The 9501-nt window shown below is 45.6% G+C and overlaps 1 pseudogene; it reads left to right on the forward strand.

Moving 5' to 3' along the window:
- The first annotated feature begins 247 nt into the window (after positions 1-247).
- On the forward strand, positions 248-365 carry LOC126089691 (5S ribosomal RNA; annotated as a pseudogene).
- Positions 366-9501: the final 9136 nt, after the last annotated feature.

Raw genomic sequence — 9501 nt, forward strand, 5'->3', positions numbered from 1 at the left:
GCTTAGAAGTTAAGTCCCGTAGTGCTCAGAGCCATTTGAAAATAAACAAATAAATAAATGAAGTAAGTGCACGCATAAATGGGTGATGATGACCTCCGGTATCGTACTATAGCACTTTACCATGAAGGGAAATTCACGTAAATTTATGCGAAAACTTTCTCTTTTTTCATTTTACAACTTATATGGTACCCAGTCTGACAGTGGAAACCAGTTCGAGAATTATAGCGCTGTATGCTTTCCTGTAAATGGCAACGGCCTTACCGCAATGGATACACCGGTTCCCGTGAGATCACCGAAGTTAAGCGCTGTCGGGCGTGGCCGGCACTTGGATGGGTGACCATCGAGGCCGCCATGCGCTGTTGCCATTTTTCGGGGTGCACTCAGCGTCGTGACGCCAAATGAGGAGCTATTCGACCGAACAGTAGCGGCTCCAGTCAAAGAAAACCATCATAACGACCGGGAGAGTGGTGTGCTGCCCACACGCTCCTCCTATTCGCATCCTCCACTGAGGATGACACGGCTGTCGGACGGTCCCGATGGGTCACTTGTGGCCTGAAGACGGAGTGCCTATGTTTCCTGTCAAGTGGTCTGATCTCGGAATCAACTGGTTTGGTCTTGGAATTTCTCTGCGTGCAATCAGATACTTGCAGGACGGTGAGTTTACAGGGTGATTCAAAAAGAATACCACAACTTTAAAAATGTGTATTTAATGAAAGGAACATAATATACCCTTCTGTTATACATCATTACAAAGAGTATTTAAAAAGGTTTTTTTTTTTCACTCAAAAAAAGTTCAGAGATGTTCAATATGGCCCCCTCCAGACACTCGAGCAATATCAACCCGATACTCCAACTCGTTCCACATTCTCTGTAGCATATCAGGCGTAACAGTTTGGATAGCTGCTGTTATTTCTCGTTTCAAATCATCAATGGTGGCTGGGAGAGGTGGCCGAAACACCATATCCTTAACATACCCCCATAAGAAAAAATCGCAGGGGGTAAGGTCAGGGCTTCTTGGAGGCCAGTGATGAAGTGCTCTGTCACTGGCTGCCTGGCGGCCGATCCATCGCCTCGGGTAGTTGACGTTCAGGTAGTTACGGACAGATAAGTGCCAATGTGGTGGCGCTCCATCCTGCTGAAATATGAATTGTTGTGCTTCTTGTTCGAGCTGTAGTCCAGTTACAGTAGCACCTTCGAAGAAAAAGGGACCAAAAACTTTATTGGCTGAAATGGCACAGAAAACGTTCACCTTAGGCGAGTCACGTTCATACAGTTCATTGTGGAATTTGCAGCTCTCTGCTAGCTCTGCGAGTCGATTTTCCTGGGCTGCGAACAAATGCTTGCTGGATGCGTGCTACATTTTCATCACTCGTTCTCGGCCGTCCAGAACTTTTCCCTTTGCACAAACACCCATTCTCAGTAAACTGTTTATACCAACGTTTAATACAACACCTATCAGGAGGTTTAACACCATACTTCGTTTGAAATGCACGCTGAACAACAGTCGCCGATTCACTTCTGCCGTACTCAATAACACAAAAAGCTTTCTGTTGAGCGGTCGCCATCTTAGCATCAACTGACGCTGACGCCTAGTCAACAGCGCCTCAAGCGAACAAATGTACAACTAAATGAAACTTTATAGCTATCTTAATTCGCCGACAGATAGTGCTTAGCTCTGCCTTTTGTCGTTGCAGAGTTTTAAATTCCTAAAGTTGTGGTATTCTTTTTGAATCACCCTGTATATCACTTACCCGAAATAAAACTTGCGCCACACACCATAAAGTGGCGTACAAAGTTCGTATGTACAAGCATACGCGCTACTTTTCGTATTGCCCTCACTTGTTTGTCACTGTGGCCCTCGGTTTGTTGCTTCCGTGACAAAATTTCCCGGCCGCTGTACGGTACGCGACGTTTCAGGTCCGGCGGTGCCGAGTGAGCCCTCGGTGGGCCCTCAGGAAGCCACAGGAGAAGGTCCGAGGCCGCCGGCAAGTGCTTGTTAATGGAGTGCCGGCCGCGCCCCGGGGCGGTAGACACACCGAGTGTGTCGCCCCGGGCGACCTCGTTCCATCAGCTTAGTACACCGCAGCGGCGGGCGCGGGCGTTGGCGCGGGGCTGATGCATTGCCGTCCCGGAGTGGCCCAACAGCAAACACGGCGCCCGTCCGCAATCGCCTCGCCAATTGCCGGCTGGAGGCTCTCTCGGCGCGGGACGAGCACCCTCCGCTGCAGGTTCTCCTTGTCTGCCGCCCGCGCGATTAGCCGCCGCACTGGAGACGCTTCCTGTCGTATAACAAACACATCAATGCTGTCTTGTGCAAGAAAGAAAGGAATCTCATTGCTTGCGCCGGACAATGATACAACGACTTGGCTCATGAAAATTTGGTGTAGAAAAATGTCCGCTACCACTCGCAATAAAAGGTTATTTATTTGTCACACGACCGGTTCCGGGCTTGCGCCCATCCTCAGGTGCTTATACATTCATTTACATGTTTCTACTGTTGGAGATCGCTGTATAAATACAAAAAATTATTTGCTGGTGACTACACAGATACGAGTGGGACAATTGTAAGTGGTAAGGCAGCATTTGACGAAAATGCACTACTGGCCATTAAAATTGCTACACCACGAAGATGCCGTGCTACAGACGTGAAATTTAACCGACAGGAAGATGATGCTGTGATATGCAAATGATTAGCTTTTCAGAGCATTCACACAAGGTTGGCGACGGTGCTGATACCTACAATCTGCTGATATGAGAAGAGTTTCCAACCGATTTCTCATACACAAACAGCAGTTGACCGGCGTTGCCTGGTGAAACGTTGTTGTTCCAATGGTTCAAATGGCTCTGAGCACTATGCGACTTAACTTCTGAGGTCATCAGTCGCCCATAACTTAGAACTAATTAAACCTAACCAACCTAAAGACATCACACTCATCCATGCCCGAGGCAGGATTCGAACCTGCGACCGTAGCGGTCGCTCGGCTCCAGACTGTAGCGCCTAAAACCGCACGGCCACTCCAGCCGGCAAACGTTGTTGTAATGCCTCGTATAAGGAGGAGAAATCCGTACCATCACGTTTCCGACTTCCATAAAGGTCTGATTGTAGCCTATCGCGATTGCGGTTTATTGTATCGTGACATTGCTGCTCGCGTTAGTCGAGATCCAATGACTGTTAGCAGAATATGGAATCCGTGGGTTCAGGAGGGTAATACGGAACGCCGTGCTCGAACCCAACAGCCTCGTATCACTAGCAGTCGAGATGACAGGCATCTTATCCGCATGACTGTAACGGATCGTGCAGCCACGTCTCAATCCCTGAGTCAAGAGAGAGGGACGTTTGCAAGACAGCAACCAACTGCACGAATAGTTCGACGACATTTGCAGCAGCATGGGATCTCAGCTCGGAGACCATGGCTGCGGTTACACTTGACGCTGCATCACAGACAGGAGCGCCTGCGACGGTGTACTCAACGACGAACCTGGGTGCACGAGTGGCAAAACGTCATTTTTTTCGGATGAATCCAGGTTATGTTTACAGCACCATGATGGCCGCATCCGTGTTTGGCGACATCGCGGTGAACGCACATTTGAAGCGTGTATTCGTCATCGCCATACTGGCGTATCACCCGGCGTGATGGTATGGGGTGCCATTGGTTACACGTCTCGGTCACCTCTTGTTCGCTTTGACGGCACTTTGAACAGTGGACGTTACATTTCAGATGTGTTACGACCCGCGGTTCTACCCTTCATTCGATCCCTGCGAAACCCTACATTTTAGCAGGATAATGCACGACCGCATGTTGCAGGTCCTGTACTGGCCTTTCTGGAAACAGAAAATGTTCGACTGCTGCCCTGGCCAGGACATTCTCCAGATCTCTCACCAATTGAAAATGCCTGGTCAATGGTGGCCGAGGAACTGGCTCGTCACAATACGCCAGTCACTACTCTTGATGAACTATGGTGTCGTGTTGAATCTGCATGGGCAGCTGTACCTGTACACGCCATCCAAGCTCTGTTTGACTCAAAGCCCAGGCGTATCCGGGCCGTTATTACGGCCAGAGGTGGTTGTTCTGGGTTCTGATTTCTCAGGATCTATGCACCCAAATTGCGTGAAAATGTAATCACATGCCAGTTCTAGTATAATATATTTGTCCAATGAATACCCGTTTATCATCTGCATTTCTTCTTGGTGTAGCAATTTTAATGGCCAGTAGTGTATATCTGTACTTACATAAAGATGAAGCACCATTATTACAGCCATGCTGTGGTTACAGTTTTGCCACTTACTTACACTCTTATTGTCATTTTCACGTGCGTTTTTCAGTTTTACCAAGTATAGCTTCATATTTCATTATTACATTGTGCACTCGTGAAATACACTATATTTACATACAAACATGTGGGTTGTGGTCAAAGAACTTAGATGTAGCAGATGCAAGACATGGTTCTTCATCTTTATGTAAGTACAGATATATTTTCGTCAAATGCTGCCTTACCACTTACAATTGTCCTACTTGTATCTGTGTAGTCACCAGCAAATAATTTTTTTGTATTTATACAGTGATTTCCAACAGTGTAAACATGGAAATGAATGTATAAACACGTGCGGATGAGTGCAAGCCGGCCACTGTGACCGAGCGGTTGTAGGCGCTTCAGTCTGGAACCGCGCTGCTGCTACGGTCGCAGGTCCGAATCCTGCCTCGGGCATGGATGTGTGTGGTGTCCTTAGGTTAGTTAGGTTTAAGTAGTTCTAAGTTCTAGGGGACTGATGACCTCAGATGTTAAGTGCCATAGTGCTCAGAGCCATTTGAACCATTTGATGGGCACAAGCCCGAAACCGGTCGTGTGACAATTAAATAGCCTTTTATTGTGACTGGTAGCGGATATTTTTCTACACCCGATAAAGGAACAGTCACGGAGTTCGACAGCATCCATTTCATTTCATGAAAACTGGTTGAAGGAACGAATGAAAACTTTGGTTTATCTTCCCTTCTCACACCAGTGGGACCCAGTTTTGTTAGTACTGTGGCTGTGAAAAATAAAAGTCACGGATTATATTCACAAATTCACTGAATTTACTCAAAATGGTCTCTACACTCCTTTTTTTGGAATTACATTTAGTACTGCACTACAGTTTTCTTGGATGTCCTCAATTGCATCGTAATATCGTAATTGTGTTCTTTCGTTGCTAGCTTCAATGTGGGGAGCAACTAGAAGTCGGATTGGGCCAAATCCGGCGAACACGCCGGGTTCAAATGTTCAAATGTGTGTGAAATCTTATGGGACTTAACTGCTAAGGTCATCAGTCCCTAAGCTTACACACTACTTAACCTAAATTATCCTAAGGAAAAACACACACACACACACACACACACACACATGCCCGAGGGAGGACTCGAACCTCCGCCGGGACCAGCCGCACAGTCCATGACTGCAGCGCCTTAGACCGCTCGGCTAATCCCGCGCGGCAAATACGGTGGGTGATCCAGAGCTATGGTCCGTTCGCTGTCCGTAAATTCGCACACAGGCTTCACTTTGTGGGCTGGGTCGTTGTCATGGAGGAGCGACCAGGAACCTGCCTCTCGGTATTCGGGTCGAATTCGATGAATTCGCGCCAATAAACGATGAACGACTCAAAAAACCTGATGTTGCCTCGCTGCTCGACCGCCGTTTTCCGGCAAGTGTCAGACACGTATTGTTACATCCGCGGTCAGGACGCCAGCTGCAGTGATGACCTTCTACGCACCTTTTGCTGAAACTTCAAGAATCTTTATCGTCACAACTCGCTAGGAGATGCATAGCAGTTTGGAATTTCACGCAAGCAGTCCTAACAGCACTGGGTCACACTGTGTATAAACGGTGAACCACGGGAAATAGAACATTTCCAGTTGAGCACCCTTTTATGGCGTAGATGTGCTCGCGCCATCTACCCCATCAACTCGGATCCACACAATATGGCGTTCAGTTCAATATGGAACATTGGCCAGATTAGGTGCGTTTGGTGCGGTCAGTGTGTGCCATTTGCTAACGGTATGCGACTGTGATTAATTATTTATTCGCCACACAGCTGCAGGGACGGTGCCGCCAAAATGCGAAGTTGTTACGTAGAGATGCGGCTACAGCCCGTATTCAGTGACTAAACTGACGAGGAGTACTCTTCATCGCACCTCCCTCAGATTTAGTGGTAAGAGAGCCCAGTGGATAATCCGTCAAAAACTGAACGCAGATCAAGCATGTAAACAGAAAGAAGGTGTACTGAACTGTGAAAAGAAAGCAAAGTGAAAACAGTAAACGGTCCTAACAGAAGACATGTAATATAGAGGAGAACAATATAGCACCGTCGTCGCGGGTAAGTGGTTACGGTGTTGGACTGCCAAACTGACGAGCCAAGTTCAAAACTCTCTCCTCTCAATTTTTTTTCGTTTGGTGTAACGTCCGTTTGCAACAGCGACGTGTAAGGTAGAGACCTATAGTGAAAGCTGATTCTGCACAGCTGCTCAATTAGCAGGCGAAAGGAACTGGAAACGTTTGATGGCAAGGCGATAATTCAACCGAATCTTCCACCGGAAAACACGTCTGGTGTGTCATACACGGCATTAGTAACAGTACGTGTGTGTCCTATGGTAGGAATCTCTTACCGACGCACCTAATTTGTGTGTCTGGTGAGTGAGTGAGTGAGTGAGTGAGGTATGCCTCCTTGCCCAATATGTGTTCGTATGAATGTGAATGTGATCGCTCCCGAGGAAATGATGAAAACGTTATAGTTTGTCACGTAAGCAGCAACAAATGACGCGACAGTTTCACAATCACACGGTTTGTCTATGTTCTGTCAAAACATATGCTTTTAACGTTGTGTTACGGTTTGACTCTTGAATTCCTTTGTTGTGACACAGTTGACGCGAGTTTATTTGTTGTTTCCATTTCTTTGAGACTTCCATGTGGTATCTCGCCTGCCCTCGCTATTTATCACGTTTGCTGCGACGGTAATGCATTCTTACCACATTACTCATAGTCTACAACCAATGTATAATATGACAACTGCCAAGACTACAGAAAGAGAACAATCATTTTAGTGACCGGACGTCAGTTCATAATGTTGTGAAAAAAAAAGTTAAACGCACGAGGGAGTTCTGAACCGGGTTTATCCGCTTTGCGCTCTTAACACCTTGACCACTTACCCCCGATACCGCGGCCGTTCTGTTATGCTCAATGTCGCACTTGTTCAGTTAGGACCATTCACTGTTTCTATTTTGCTTTCTTGTCACAGATCAGTAAATCTTTTTCCTGTGTTCATGCATGATCAGTGTTCAGTTTTTGATGGGCTATGAACTGGGCCATCTTACCACTAAATCGGAAGAGGGAGTTTCCCTTGTGAGATACCACTTCCCACATCGATTACTCTCACGTTTCGGTGATATTCGATGGCCAGCTAGATCACCTGATCTTTCATCCCCTTATGTTTTTATGTGGGCACATCTCAAGAGCAAAGTTTATTAACGGCAACTTCACAATACTGATTAGTTGAAAGTCGCAGTGCGGGAAGAGATAGATGCCATTCGTCAAGAAATGATTCAGAGAGTATGAAGAGCTTCCAGGAACGTCTACAGTTACCTATCTTCAGTGATAGAAGCCATTTGTGTAATGCACTTTTTAAGAAATAAAATTGTCGACTTGTAAGTAATGGTAATGTGCGAAGAATATTTACTTATGTGTTAAATTGGTGTAAATACGTGCTAAACTTTATAATAACCAAGTGAAAATATACTGCCCATGGGCCACACTGTAATAGGCCTGTGAATCGTATGCTGTAAGTTTACTAAGATCGTGCTACTAATGGATTGTTTTGGGAAAGAGACTCAGTGTTGTTTATTCCTCTCCGAAACGCAGTACAAAAGAATACCAGTCGTAAATCGCATTTGTCTGGTCACATATAGCTGTAGTTATGAGTTATTGAATAGCAATATCGCGGCGAGTGGAATTCGGACATGCATTTCAGTGAGCAAGGAAACTGTTATGATTAAACCTAGAATTTTAAAAATGGCTCTGAGCACTATGGGACTTAACATCTATGGTCATCATTCCCCTATAACTTAGAACTACTTAAACCTAACTAACCTAAGGACATCACAGAACACCCAGTCATCACGAGGCAGAGAAAAATCCCTGACCCCGCCGGGAATCGAACCCGGGAACCCGGGCGCGGGAAGCGAGAATGCTACCGCACGACCACGAGCTGCGGATCCTAGAATTCTAGTAAGGAAGTCTCTTCCAGTAATTGTTTTACGATAAAGCTACTGAACCAACTTTTTAGCGTAGTGTTGGTTGTATTTTTTACGGAAAGTAACCAGAAAAACACTCCCTCGGATTAATGGTTGCGAGAATAACCTAGGCACCTTCGAGTAAAGCAGCAGATGAAGGATCCATGGAAATTGATCTGCAGCCGTACTTTCTTTACATAGATGTCCCGTACTCGTAAATACAGGTAAATGAACACATACGTGGCACAATGTTGTAAACAATCAAATGCAAAACACTATTTAATCATTTATCATGAAAAACTTCACACTAGTTACTCCCCGCCATCCATGTGGAGCACGTATTGGTCTCACCGCGGACTTCCAGTACTCAACTGACGCAACTTCGAAACTGAAATAAATATTAAATCTTAAGTACAGCTGGAGGAGTTTCATTTTTAATAAAAATTATACCAGCTGATGTCCCAACATCATCCAATTTAAATATGGATGTACGAAGATTTATTACGAATGTTTGTTAGATATTACTGACAGCATAGAGACAGTTTTAGATTAGTGGTTACCTCTTCATTAAATTCGGATTATATTACAACAATGCGCAACAGCTAAATTTGGAACCTTTTTCAACTGACTGTCGGTAAAGATGAGACAAGTCTTTCTCAAGAAAGTATGACTGTTTGTCATTATAAGTATGATATATTTTAGCATTCGGACCAAGAACCTATCATATGTAACTTAGCTTGGGTAAATGACATCCTCTATGCACATGTAAATCGAACTTCCTACTGTACTGACTAAATAACATAGACGACAACAACTGGGCCATGAGTTTTTACAATACTATAGAAAACACTACATTCTCTGGAAGCGACGATGCGAGAGGCTGCATCAAGTTCAGCGTGTGTTACATAAAAATAGCCACAGCGTTTGCGTAGCCCACACGTGGCTCTTCGAATTTCCAATGTCACGGAGCACTAAATAATCGTTTCACATCTGTATAAGCGGAACCAGCATCAATCTGAAGCTCTAACCCCGTGTGACTACCTAGATTAGCCTCGTACCCAAGGCAGCGTGTGCACAACCTAATAGCTGACGAGTGTGCACCCTCTTCGCAGCCACTATCTTTCCCATTGGCGCGCTTTTGCCTCCTTTACTGAGTGGGATCTACCCTCCTGCTTTTCCTAGCCCGTCGTTGCAATTGCAACTATCGTCCCAATACATGCACCAGTAAATTATACAATTTCGA

Source organism: Schistocerca cancellata, chromosome 6, assembly GCF_023864275.1.
Source record: "Schistocerca cancellata isolate TAMUIC-IGC-003103 chromosome 6, iqSchCanc2.1, whole genome shotgun sequence".
Classification (NCBI taxonomy): Eukaryota; Metazoa; Arthropoda; class Insecta; order Orthoptera; family Acrididae; genus Schistocerca; species Schistocerca cancellata.